Genomic DNA, 14711 nt, shown 5'->3' on the forward strand with positions numbered 1-14711 from the left:
GGTGTCTTATCTCTAAGGACTTTGAATCTCCAACTTTGAGTGATGTTATGGCAAGCTGGCCAAAGATTTATTTTGATTATCTGTAATCTAGGAAGTAGTCTGTTACTTTCCTAGATTTTTTGTTTTGTTCTCTTTGTTTTGTACTCTATAAGGGTGGTACAAATCTTTTGTACCCTCTTCTTTTTTATCAATAAACTTCTTTACCAATCAAAAAATATATATTTTTAATTGATTTGTGTCAATTTCTAGCTATAACTCTTGAATTGTAAGAATTATCGTGGAGCCCGTAACATTTGCAAAAGCCAAAAAAAAAAAATCTGCAATACTCCCCAACGAAATGTGCATTTACACGTTAAGCAGGATTCTTAGAACACCAAATCAATACTCCCCAGCGAAAATGTGCATTAAAATCTGGATAATGCATCACTCATAGTGGGTTCAGCGATCTTATGCAAAAGTCATTATAAGATCCTCATTTTAGATGTGATATAAACAAAACCCTTACGCTCAAAAGTAATTCTCAATAACCAGAGTAGTCTTATTCCGTAACTTTTACAAGTGGACTGACATGAAAACATTACGTAGCTCAATTTTGTTTCAAGATGTGAAGTTTCCTAAACCATATTTTTTTAGCCTGGCGAGATTGGGGTATATTCAGATTAATTGGGGTATACCCAATAAGATAAAATCTGGTCATTATGAAGTAAATTCAAGCCACCCCATAACCTTGTATTTTTTAAATGGCTAATATCCTTTTGGTTAATTAACACTAAAATTCTGATTAGGATAATTAATTGAGTTTAGATTAAAAATTTGAAATTATGAATTCAGTAGATTAAACCTTTCATTTGTCTTATGAGTTCGATTTCGATCAAAAATTTGGTTTTGAAAATATACAAGGCCGGCAAGGTCGTGGTTTGAATAAGGTGCCGACCGATCTTTGGCCGGCAAGGTCCACGTTGAATAAGTTGTCGACCAGTTTTCGGCCGGCAGTGCCTAATTTGAATAAGCTGCCGACCAGTATTCGACCGGCATGGTCCTCGGATGAAGAACACGCCGACTATCTTGGAAAACAATCTCACGGTCGGCATGTAAATATTTCCTACCATGTAGGCTATCCTAAAGTCGGGATGCACATAATTTATAACACTACCGGCTGACATGTAGCCGGCATGTTAACGATTTATGTCCTTGCCGGCCTAAACTTATACCAAACAGAAAACAAAATATGGAAGATGTAATATACTTTATTCATGCAATTTTGGTTACTATATTGATTGAAGCATAAAACCTAATCCTTGTCGACGGAAAAACGAATGCACTTAGCATGTGCATCAAGCCTTTGAACCCCTAGGCGACCCTCGTGGACGAGTTATAGTCTCGTGAGGGATTACATAGAGGTATACCCACAAAACCTACACTAAAACTTCTAAAACCATCAATCTTCCTCCGACGAAGACGATACCGCAGTAGTCCGGGTTATCCTCCGGGATTCTTTCGGCCAAGAAGTGATAGCTTGCATCGAATGCGAATGCTTCCCCCTTTACCTCCAAGTAGCGCGCTTTCACGACTTCGTGCTACAAAAACACAAAAACAAACTTACATTTGTTAGTGGTATTTCATTGGAAGATAAAACAACATGGATCACGTAAAACAAACCACAAAAATACTCACAAATTGTGCAATGGACAAGGTGAAGGGGCGAGTGTTAAAAATCCGAGGTTGGAGAGCTAAAAATGCAAGTATTGCATTTTCAATGACTAGGTGCCTCTCATGCACTTGTTGAACACTTCTTGCATTTGGATTCCCAAAGTCTTGGATAAATTTGTTGTGTACGCTAGCCCAAAAGGTTGTAGAATCCACCCTTTCGGAGGATTGACGTCTAAGTTGTTTTTCCGCATATCATGCTTTTGTAATTGCCAAATCTTCATTTGAATCAAATGAAGTCATTGTTGTTTAGCTATTGGGTGAGTTAGATGGATTGTATGATGATATGAGCTTTGGATAGTATATGGAACTATTTGTAGGTTGTTTTGTAGAGAGAAGTAGTGTATTTATAGGATGGTGACCAAATTTGGCCGTTATAGTGCCCAAGTACAAGTAATTGTACTTGCAAAAAATTTGAATTTTGAATCCGCCGGTGAGGTTTGTTTTCTCCAACATGCCGACCTAATAAATAGCAGGATAGGTATGAATTTTGTTACCATGCCGACCTGATAAGATTTTAAGCATCAGGAGAAAGGTTTTTCTGCCACACATAGCTGGCAGGGTCGATAACATACTACCCTTCCGGCTAATAAACAGCCGGCAATGTAAGAATTTTGTTATCATGCCGACCTTATATGATTTTAGGCACCAGGAGAAGGTTTTTTTGCCATAAATATCCGGCATGGTCGATAACATATTACCTTTCCGGCGGGTTAACAACCGGATAGGTTTGAATCGTATTACCTTGACGACCCTGGTAACTATACAATTTCCGTTGTCAGGGCCGGCAGTCTGACAATTCACAACCTTGCCGGGCCTGGAACAGTCGGCAATGTAACTTAAAAGAAGCAATGCCGGCATATGTATTTAAACTTTACATAGCTAAACAAACCATTCATTCAACAACTAGAAATCCAACATTTTTTGTCCAAAATACGAAAACATGTCTCATAAACCTTAAAAAAACATTTGTCCACACCATTAACTTAAACATTTGGCCACCACAACATAAAGAAATAAACTAGGAAAGCATTCATTCACCACGACCACGACCATGAACACGACCCCGTTTTGGAACACTACCTTCACCACCACGACCACTGCTGCTACCATCACCACCACGACCACTGCTGCTACCTTCACCACCACGAGCACTACGAGTCCTCTTTTTACCAGCCTTCATCTTGGCTTGTGCTTCCCTCCTAGCTTTTTCTTCCATCTTTACTTCATCCTCAAGTTGCTTGAACAATATATAGGCATCCTCATTGTCAACATTGCAAGCATAGTCAATGTGCTTGGTTTGCTCTTCAATCGACAAAGGCTCTCCTCTGTCTTTCGCGCAGCACAACACACTCACAAAGGTCTTCAACTGGTCCTTCTATTTTCAATTAAATAACAAATAATTAATAGAATGATTCGGTAATGCAATCAATCTTAAAATAGTAAGAGCGACTCTAAAATACTTACAAAGAACTTAAGCATTGTTGTTGGGTCTTTCGTTTCCATCTTCTTCTTACGAGCCAGTTCTTCAGCAGTCATTTTCCTAATCACATTAGGACGAGCCCAACCCAAGTACCGCGCCATGTATTTCTTAGTAGCTTCATGACCTGTGGTCACCTCGTCCAAAAGACTCACATCGATTTTTTGACCACGTCTGTCGTCCCAATGTTCTTGAGTTGGAGCTGGATCGTAAACGACGTAAATACTTTTTTGGGACGTGGTGCATTCAGCCATTTTCACAGTAAAGAACGGCTTTTCTTCATCGAAATGAGGTTCTTCTTGGACATAACCCAATTGTCGCATTACCCGATGTAGATCGTACATTGAATATCCATCAAACGTAGTCATCAAGGGTCCATAGTATAATGCAACAACTTCATCTCTCCTTTGGATTAAACCTTGATTTCTAGCATCTCTATACGGATCAAATATCACCTCCTCCGAAGTCAATTTGTCGATGGCGTTTCGGAGTTTGATAAGTTGTTGCGGCATTTCCTTATCCTGAGTACCCTTAAAACTGTACATTTGCGCTCTTAGCTTATTAACCGCAACACTCTCATCCACTTTGACGTAGGAGTTGGCTTTGAACAAAGAAGGGAAGTCCTCATATATCCAAACCTATGCAAAAAAAAAAGTTTAGTAAGAATCTTATCTTACGAGAATTTTGCAAATATAAATGATTTAAACAATAAAATTACCTGGAAGAGACATGTGTTTCCGTTAACTTGCTTAGTGAGTACCCTAGAACATTTTCCCGACTCATTGTTCAAGAAGGAGACCACCGCAGTACCCCAAGAATACTCACACATCTTATCTAAGGGATCCAATAGTTGCAAGTAACTGGCCTCGACCAAGCTTCCGGAAATGTCGGGGAAGATACATTTGCCCAGGACGTATAGCAAATAAGATGACGCGGTAGCATTGATTCGCATCGGGTTCAGCCTTCCTTTGTTATCAAATATTTTGTTTGTCTCCCACAATTTGTCCCTCAACTTCTTCAGATTAAACTTCTTGCTTAGACGACCATCCTTCATCTCAAGAACAGACTCCGTCTCAACCTGATTCCAACCGAACAATTTATGGCTCAATTTGTAAATATCCTTGAAAAAAAACTTATTATCGAATCCCTCAGTGACTGCTTTTCCATTAACCTGGAGGCCCAGAATTTGTTGAGCATCATCGGGAGTTATCGCCATCTCACCGAATGGGAATAACATTGTATCAGTCTCTCCGTAGAACCTCTCACAGAATGCATATATGGTAACTTTATCATGCTCAATATTCGAACTCTCCACCGCAGGCCACAACCCGGAGTTCTTGACAATCACTTTCACCTCCTCACATTCCTTGTCAAGATCCCAAGTATTAGTCACTGAACACGAAGCTTGGCGACTCATGAGACAGACGACATGCCTGTGATCCTAAATACCAAAAAAAACAAAATGAAAAGAAATACAAACATTTGACGCAAATTTAAGATAGTTACACACTTGAATAAAGAACAAAGACGGATTGAGATTACTTAGGATAGTATTATGGATCGTACATGCCCAAGAGTCTTTGTATCCAAAAAGAACTTCTCCACCATCTCTTGGGGTCCCCCTTGGAGGCTCACCTGGTTTCAATGTAACCATCAAGTGACGGGGAGGTATGTGAGAATCATCTGGTTTAGTGATCACCCTCTTCCTCGTTCCGTTTTCGGTTGAAGATGAAGCTTCGGTGGGTTGAACAATAACTAGAGTTTGTTCTCCATCTCCTTCTTCTTCTTCCACTGACTCTTCAATAATTTCTTCTTCGATTTCCTTATCTTTATCTCCATTACCATCATCATCATCATCATCACCTCCTCCAACATTAGGCATGTCTTGATCACCATCATCATCATCATTGTTACCTCCTCCATCAGCCAGAGTGATTTCATCAACATCATCATCATCACCTCTTCTACCAGATGGAATTGATTGGTCTTCATCTGGAGTCTCGTCTGAATCACTGGATTCCGATGGTGGTTCAGAATCATTCGGTACACGGATCTTGAGCGTCCCCGACACAACGTATGCCCCTCTATGTGTTGAAGTCAACAGTTTTTCACCAACACGAGGAGGTCTTGAAGGAGGACTAAGAGCTTTCAGAGATTTTTTCTTTGCATTTTCCAACCTAAACAAGAACAATTAAGAAAAAAAATTACAGGTCGGCAGGGTCGACAGGTTTAACCAATCTGGCGGAACAATAGCCGGAAGGGTCGACTAAAACATACGTGCCGACTAAAGTATAGTCGGCAGGGTATCATCAAAATAGCTTGCCGGTTGATGACAAATATGAACACAGTAGAACATGAATTTTTCACATTACAGGTCGGAAAAGTCCATTACCCATACGCTGCCGGCCAACTAACAGCCGGAATGGTCTTATATAAATACCTTTCCGGTTTTACAAATTCTAGGCATCAGGAACCAAATATTCAAAACAAGGGGCCGGCAGGGTAAAAACTAATACCATGTCGGCTTCATTAAAAACTGCCGCCGGCAAGGTCTGCATTTGAATAACCTGCCGGACCTGCTAGTAGCAGTTACAGATACTAAGCAGCCGACAAGTTCTTCAACCTAAGAGCTTGCCGGCCAAACCCTAACTATGAAAATCCGGCAAGGTCGATAACATAGTACCTTGCCGGCGTCGCAACTGCCAATTCACATTTTCGATTTTTCTGCCCTAATTTAACATGCAAACATCAAATCGAAGTACTAGAGTGGGTTTAAGTAGGCCCTTACTTTCTTAATCGCATTATTTCTTCGTTTTGAGCGGGTTCAATTTCTCCTTATTCAACCGTTTTTTCTTCGCTTTCTTAGCAACCAAACTTGCAATTCCAGGGTTATACTCATTGAGTTTTCGATTAACTTCTTTCATACGAGTTTCCCTCCACCGTGGTGGATCCATTGATGAAGATTAATCGGAGTTTTTGAATCGACGATTTTAACGAATTGATCGACGAGTTTTGGTGGTGGTGGGGGTGATGGAGCCGGTAGGGTTGTGGAGGAGAAGAAGAAGAGAAGAAGAAGATGAAATGAAAAGATTAAAACTGATTTAGGATAATAGGTTTTTAAAGGGTAAGGATAGTTTTGTAACTTACCCATTAGGACTCCCCCTAAAACCCTTAAAAAGAGTCCCTTTAAAATTGGGTATATCCCAATTAGTTCGAATATACCCCAATCTCGCTAGGTTTTTTAGACACAAGAAAAATTTATAAGCAAGAAAAAGGAGGGAACAGATGTTCCACACTCTCAACATGTCGTCCCACCAAACCTTGGCCCTATCCGTGAGGGCGTGATCAGGAATCCATGTCGAGTTGTCGACCTTAACCTTTTTTTTTCTTTTTCTTTTTTGTTTTTGAGCACTAACATAAGATCTGTTATGACGTGGATCAATTAACACTCACCGATTCCTTCTGATATTAATGACGTGGATCAATTAACACTCACCGATTCCTTCTGATATTAACGTAGACCAACCAATCTGCATCACACCAGCTGGTTAGGGTCCAAATTCAATGGTTGAGGGCGCTGTGGCGTACCCAAAACTATAGAAAGGTCGACAAAATTTAAAAGAAAGGTCGTCCGTGCATGGCTGCTAAGGGAAGTGGCTGACTGACTCATTCAATAATCAATCTAGTAAAGTCAAAATCTCTTCTTTGATGACTTTTTAAGTTCTCCAACAAAAGTCCCGCATGGAAAATACGCAGACAGAAACTTATCGCTACGGATGTATATATGTGGTTTACATGAAATGGAGTGGGGTCAGCAGATGCTGTTTGCCCCTACTTCACACGTCCACCATTGTTCACGTTCAAAATGTCCACTGTGAGTTGCCCATGGGTTTTAGCATGTATAAATAGCCGTTGAACTATCAAGGTTTGCGAGTTAAAGGTTTGTGAGATAGAGATATGCAGATGGAAAAATCAGCTGTTGAATCACATCCAATGAAAGGTGGAACTGGGCAGCACAGCTATGTTCAGAATTCCTCCCTTCAGGTAGGTACACACGATATCTTTCTCCCTTTTCCTAGTCCACATATCATATATCCATTAAAAGTTTTTTTTTTTTCCATTTCCAATTATGCTGGTTCATCTGAGTCCGACTAAACAAAATTATTAAATAGAAAACAAAACTAGTCACAAAACACCAAAGTAACCAAACTTGTGGTAGAAAAAATCCAACCATATTATTTTTAATAAATAAAAATCATTTGGTTAAAAAGTGGCACAAAAACCCCAAGTAAAATAATAATGAGTAAATTTAGTTTTTTTTACTTAAAAAAAAACTCAAACATACTCTTTTTACTTCTTCTTCTTCTTCTTCTCTCCTTTTTTTCTTTTTTCTTTCTTCCATCTCCATCTCCTTCTGCCCACCACCACCGGCACCAATAGATCTCCACGAACACCAGCAATAACACCTCCGTCACCAGCAGCAGCAACACTTACGTCTCCTCCATGAACACCTCCGTCTCTTTTTCTTCTATTTTTGTTCAGATCTATCACCAACAGTAGCTCCGCCACCACCAAATCAGCCGCTATGTCTAGATCCGTCACCAACACCACCTTTATCTCATCCACGAACACCTCCTTCTCTTTTTCTTCTACTTTTTTGTTCATATTTATCACCCACAGTAGCTCCGCCACCACCAAACCAGTTATTATGTCCAGATCCGCCACCACCAACATCTCCGTCTCCTCTATTAGCATCATCATCACTATTTCAGCCTCCTTCTTCAATCATCTAAAACCATTAATACCTTCAAATTCACAACCAACAACACCTCCTCCTCCTCCTCCTTCTCCTTTTATCCTCTACAATCAACACAATACTTGCAGATCCACCCGTATTCAATCCTCTACAACCACCAACAACACCACCTTCTGATGTATCATCACCAGCAAATGATGATACATCTTCATCGTCGAAATCAAAATTGTGTTGGGGAAATGACAGATTTATGATGAAACCAAAATTGGTTTCATCAAATTCTTACAGTTTTGGCAGGTAAAAAAAGTAAACTTATGATGAAACCAAATTTACCAATTTTCTATCATGAAACCAAAGATTTTAACGATGAGAATTAAGTTTATGATGAAACCAAATTTTGGTTTCACCTGATTTTGCCTAGTTTATTCTGCTTGACTTGGAAGTCATCGTGTTTGGTTTCATCATTGAAGTTATGTTGGTGAAATGACATTATGTGGAAAAATGATGAAACCTATTTTCATCATATTTTTTTCATTTTGTTGAATATTGATCTCTATGAAAACCAATTTTTGATGGTGAGACACAAGTGGATTGTTTATTGTTGAAACTAGTCTTAGTTGAGGAGTTAATGGTAGTGGTGGGCGGCGATGGGGGCGGTGCAGTTGACGGTGGTGGTAGGTTTCATCTTATTGTGTTTCATTTTTTCTTTTTTCTTCTTTGTCCTTTCTTTTATGATGAAACCAAAATTTGGTTTCATCATTTTTTCCGTTTGGTTTCATCTAATTTCGGTGAAACCAATTTTGATTTCACCATTTTTTCTGGTGGTGGCGCGGTGGCGGTCGGTGGCGGCGGTGGTGGTCAGCGGCGGTGATTGGTGGCGGTGCGGTGGGTGGTAGTCGGCGGCGGCGGTGGTCGACACCGGTGGTGGTTGGCGGTGCCGGCGATGGGTGGTGGTGGTCGGCGGTGGTGGACGGTGGTGGTTGCGCGGTGATGGTCAGTGGTGGTGGTGTTGCTGGTGGTGGGTTGTTGTTGGTGGTGATAATATAATGAAATTTAAAGGTGGAGTTGATTTTTGTTTTTGTTGGTGTGATTTAAATAGTAGAAGGGTAATATAGACAATTTATGTTAAATGGGGTTTTTGTGAACAATTTGTTTTGGTGGAGTTTTTTTGCATGGATAATGACACCTTTGGGGTTATAACTCGTGGCCCGAATAGAAAAGCTATAAAATTGTATATCCAGTTAGATGTATGCGCAATAAGTCGGATATAATTTCATACATATCTCACTCAAGTACCTCCAAATCCGATGCATGTATGAGCTAAGTACAATTTCGAGTTAGATGCCGATCACGAGTCAAACCAAAACAAACATGGTGTTGGCGTTGCGCTTAGACCAATGATCTGTTTTCACTTTCTAATAAAGTAACTAACATTCCAATCGTCGTTTTGAGTTTTACTTTTTCTTGTTATCGGCAGAGACGTGGCATTGATCTTTCACAAGGGATGATAAACGAAGCAATTGCTAAAGAATTCGATGTCGAAAACCATCTAATGAACAACCCAAACACCACCTTTCGCATTGCTGATTTGGGATGTTCAGTGGGATGCAATAGTCTCGTTTCCGTTAATGCCATAATCGAAGCCATGGATCTCAAATTTGAATCATATTTTCAAGAGCTGCAACTTAAGCAAACTGCAACACCTGAGTTCCAAGTATATTTTAATGACATTGCATTAAACGATTTTAACACTCTATTTGCGTCGATTCCTTTAGAAAAGCGTTACTTTGCAGCAGGTGTACCGGGTTCATTTTACGGACGTTTGTTTCCCCGAGCTTCCCTTCATTTCATCAACTCATCAACTGCACTTCATTGGCTTTCCAGAGTTCCAAAAGGGCCGGCTGGTGATATCAACCCGGGATGGAATAAAGGCAGGATACATTATAGTAGTGCTTCAGATGAGGTTTTTCAGCTTATTCAGCTCAATATGTTATGGACATGGAATCTTTCCTTCTTGCTCGTGGACACGAGATTGTCTGTGGTGGATAGGGCTGCACATGGGTCGGGTTGGGTCGGGTTTGGCCTCACCCACCACCCGACCCACTGCTGGTGGGTAATTGAACTTTTCACCCGCAACCGACCCACCATAACAATGGGTCTCTTTTCACCCGACCCACAATAAGTCGGGTTGGGTCGGGTCGGGTGGTGGGTTTTCACGTGCCTACCAACATCGTTACCAAGTTTTTCTTCCACAAAATATCCAACAACCTCCTCCGCCTTCATTTTCAATGGCGATGGCAAAACCAAAACCAAAACCTTCATCAACAGCCTCTTCTTCATCAAAACAATCCATCCGTAGAAGCTATAAGAATTCTGGTTTCAGAAAAAGATTATTATGGGTTTTGAAGCAACAAAAAACTCGATTTTATATTCTTCGTTGATGCATCACTATGCTCCTATGTTGGCATGAACACGCTTTACCAGATGATTGATTTTCAGTTCAAGTTTTTTTTTTTTTTAGATTTAAGTTTGGAACCTAAACATGGGTTCACTGTAAAATTGAAGATCAAATTTAGTGGAGATCGAAAAAATTCCTAAACAGTTTGCAGTTTGAATTTCAGAGAGAGATCAAAAAAGTTATGGAGAAAATCAAGATTGGTTGAAGAACTATATGTATGTACATAGTACTCGTTTGGGGTTTTAAAGAGAGAGAATTTCAATTTGTAAGTAATGAATAAGAATTTCTTTCTCTAATAAAGCTCTTTAATTTTCAAGCAAAAACTTGGTAACGAGGAGGTTAGATTTATTGGGCGGGTTGGTGGGTCGGTTCGGGTGAAGGAAATTCCTACCCGCAACCGACCCAACATACGGTGGGTTTTCACGTGCCTCACCCATAGTCGACCCGTACCTAGGTGGGTCGGTTCTGGTACGGGTATTTTTCGACGGGTGTGGGTCGGGTCGGCGGGTCGAGTCGGTTATGTGCAGCCCTAGTGGTGGATTGATGTTCATTTTGGTTCCAGCTATCGCTGACGAAACATTAATTTCTCAAACAAGTCCTGGTTTACTTTTGGATGTTTTGGGATCTTGTCTTATGGAATTGGCAAAAATGGTAACCTTCTTTTGATGCCACAAGTGTGCGCATAGACTAAGGCTTATATATAACTTGACATCGGATGGAAATCAATTTTAATTAGTTTGTTGCTTGCATGCATGCAGGATATCGTGGATGAAGCTAAAGTGGATTCCTTCAACATGCCGTCGTACTTAACATCACCAAAGCAAGTGAAAGATTTAGTAGAGAGAACTGGGTGTTTCACTATAGAAAGATTGGAGATATTGGAAACACTGTTTCCACCTGCAAGAGGTGCACAAATACTTACCAACCATATGAGAGCTGCAAGTGAAGAAATATTCAAGCAACACTTTGGGTTCAGTGATGATGATTTAGACAAATTGTTTGAGCTTTATTCCGAAAGACTTGTTGATCCTCTCTCGATCTTTACTAAATCAGAAGACAAGTCTTTTCAAATGTTTCTTGTTCTCAAACGCAATAACGTTAGTATTGCATAGTAGTGCAAACATTATGGTTGTGTTCATCCTTTAGCAGAGAAATCCCTTTATTTTTGTTTCTTGTTCTCCAACGTAATGGCATTGTTAACGGACATGACTAGTGCAAACATTATAGTTGTATTTAACCGTTTATTTTTGTTATTTTTAATATATTAATTTCAACCGTTTCGATTCTAGCTACACAGAAAAGTTGACTACTCCTAGACAATACGTAAATTCTAATTTCGAAAATAAAAGTACCCAAAGCTAGTAACCTACTACTCTATATATTTGCAGCACACATTTAAGCTCTTGAACTATAAATTTGAGCAAAAGCCTAAGGGGTGTGAACCTGACTCGATCCAAGTATCAGATCGTTTGTTTTTATATTTTCCTGGTATCTGACTTGCCTCATAAATATTGACTCAGAGATATGTCAGTCATTTCTGACTGGATTAAAAAAAAAATCTTCCAATTTTTGAATGAGATGTAAGTCGTATACAGATGAATCAGAGAAAACAAACAATCCAGGTTTAGAGAAATCTGCTATTCTGTTCAGCAAGGGGGTCAATGAGGAAAGAAGAAAACATGTGGCTGAGATTTTGGGTGTTAACCAAATGAGAGCTAATGATAAATATCTGGGCTTTCAACTTCTGAAATCAGCGTTTGGAATTGATTTCTTTGACTTTATATTCGAGAAGATACAGAATAAACTTGCTGGGTGGAAAAGAATATATATTTGTCTCACGCTGGGAAGACTATCCTTATAAAGCATGTCCTTCGGTTTGGACAGACCCTTACTATCATTAGATCATTTTTTCTTGAGGAGGATTATATATCCACATATTCCCTCCATATTTTTCTTTGAGGATTCTTTTGAGAGGAAACCCGCTATAAAATTAGCCTCCCAGTAGTCATGACCGAAAGATATGCCATCAAATTCATTCTTCAATGTTAAAATGTCAGACTTCAGACCTTGTAGGTGCCACAGAACTCTGACCTCACTGCAGACTTGCGCATCATAAATGGAATCTCATCAACTTCCAATTTTGTGATCCCAAGGAGTTTCTCAAGAAGTATGCCATTTCTAACAGCCCAAACTTCTGCCATATTACTGCTGAAAATGCGGGGGTCAAACAACCACACCCAAAAATTCGTTTGGCAATTTGAGAGGACTTACTCCATTATACTTTCTAGAGAATCAACTAGACAGTCAGACTCAATCTAGAGTAAAGTATATCAAAGAGTTTAATATCTCTAACTCTTAATTCATTCCGCAATCAGCAAATAGAAATTTGCGAGAGGAGTTACTTGAACGGTATCAAAGACCAATGTTCAAGTGTCAATCAATATAAATCAACAACCAAAGGTTGGATATTCTAATTGATTGATCTTAATGCACAACCTGTGATATTTCAATTATATAAAAAATATAACGCGGAAAAGGAATAACATAGACACCAGAATTTTGTTAACGAGGAAACCGCAAATGCAGAAAAACCCCGGGACCTAGTCCAGATTGAACTCAACACTGTATTTATCCTCTATAGACTCTAGCCTACTACCAATTAACTTCGGACTGGACTGTAGTTGAACCTTAATCAATATCACACTGATTCAAGGTACAGTTGTGTTCCTTACGTCTCTGATCCCATCAGGATACTACGCACTTGATTCCCTAAGTTGATATCACCCACAACCAAGAGTTGTTACGACCTGAAGTCGAAGACTTCATAAACAAATCTGTCTCACACAACAAAGTCTATGGTTTGAATAAATCTGTCTCCCACAGAAATACCCAAGAGTTTTTGTTTCGTCTGATACAGGTGTATCCGTACTCCTTTAGGGAACTTAGTTAACCTCAAGCTAAGTTGAGGGAAGAATCCTATTCTAGGCAGGAATCCTTGTTTAGGAAGAATTCCTAGTTAGGGAAGAGTTTTGCTTTAGGCAATACTCTTAGTTTAGGAAATAGATTCCTAATAGAAGTCCTTGGTCGGCTGAGTACGATGAAGGCTATAAATAGATGGCTTTAGCTGATAGCTAAAACACAGACTCTAGGCACATGAAACCTAGCAAACAGTTTAAGGTCGAACCACTTTTTAGAGAGATTGTGAGCGTAACAAAGAGAGAATTGTAATCGTTTTCTTATTTATAATCTAGAGGAGATATCTTTCTTCGAATTACTACTTGTGTTCTGTGTTTTCTAAGTTTCTCGTCTATTATTATTCTGAATTCCGCCTCTATAATAATAGTCACCAAGGTATAGAGATCATACTTATCAAGTTGGCATCAAGAGCAAGGTTAGTTTCTAGGGTAGATCCCTGTGGTTTATGGTTTTCACTAGATCTCTCTACATAAAGCTTGGTGAGGTACTCGAGAAGCTAGAAGACTTTAAGACAACAAGGGGATCAAGGATGACAAAGTCAGATGATGATCCTAAGGAAGGCGAACCACAAACTATGGAAGAAAATGTGGCTACGCTGCAGACAGACATGAAGACAATTCAGTTACTCTTCAGGAGTTGAGTGAATGTATTCGTTCTCATACACCTAAGAAGAAGACGAATAAAAAGGTTACACCTTCACCTGTAGCTTCGGACAAAGATGATTCGGAAAAAGACGAGTCGGAAGAAGAAGAAGAAGGGGAAGAAGATGAGGACGAAAATAAGGAAATCGAGCTTCCTAAAGGTCCTACATCGACTAAATCTCATGGTAAGAATCTGAAAATTGATTTCCAAGTTAATATTCCACTTTACGATGGGAGTGTCGATGTAGAAAAATTGGATGATTGGATTGAACGTCTAGAGACGTATTTCTCTTTCTTTGAATATGGTTCAAAGGAAAAGATATCTTTCGCGGCACTGAAGCTACAAAAGCATGCTCTAACCTGGTGGAAAGCTTATCAAAGACAAAACCTTGGTAAGGGAGCATTGTCGTGGAAAAGATTCAAGGCAGTTGTAAGGAAACAGTTTTATCCGGTTGGCTACCTTGAAGAGAGATGGTTCAAGTGGTACAACTTGAAGCAGACCTACAACCAAACCATGCAAGAATATACTACGGAATTTCAGAATCAAGCTATGATTTTGGATTTAGACTTGGAAGATCATGCTATCTATATAAAGTATATCTCTGGGTTCCATGAGTATATACGGAAGGAGTTGAAGATGTTTTCGGTGGAAACTATCTCCGAAGCAAGTATAAAAGCTAATGCCATTGAAGG

The 14711-nt window shown here is 39.5% G+C and overlaps 1 pseudogene; it reads left to right on the forward strand.

Annotated features, from left to right (window-relative positions):
- The first annotated feature begins 7079 nt into the window (after nucleotides 1–7079).
- Nucleotides 7080–11675, forward strand: LOC113359604 (annotated as a pseudogene).
- Nucleotides 11676–14711: the final 3036 nt, after the last annotated feature.

Source organism: Papaver somniferum, chromosome 3 (genome assembly GCF_003573695.1).
Source record: "Papaver somniferum cultivar HN1 chromosome 3, ASM357369v1, whole genome shotgun sequence".
Lineage (NCBI taxonomy): Eukaryota > Viridiplantae > Streptophyta > Magnoliopsida > Ranunculales > Papaveraceae > Papaver > Papaver somniferum.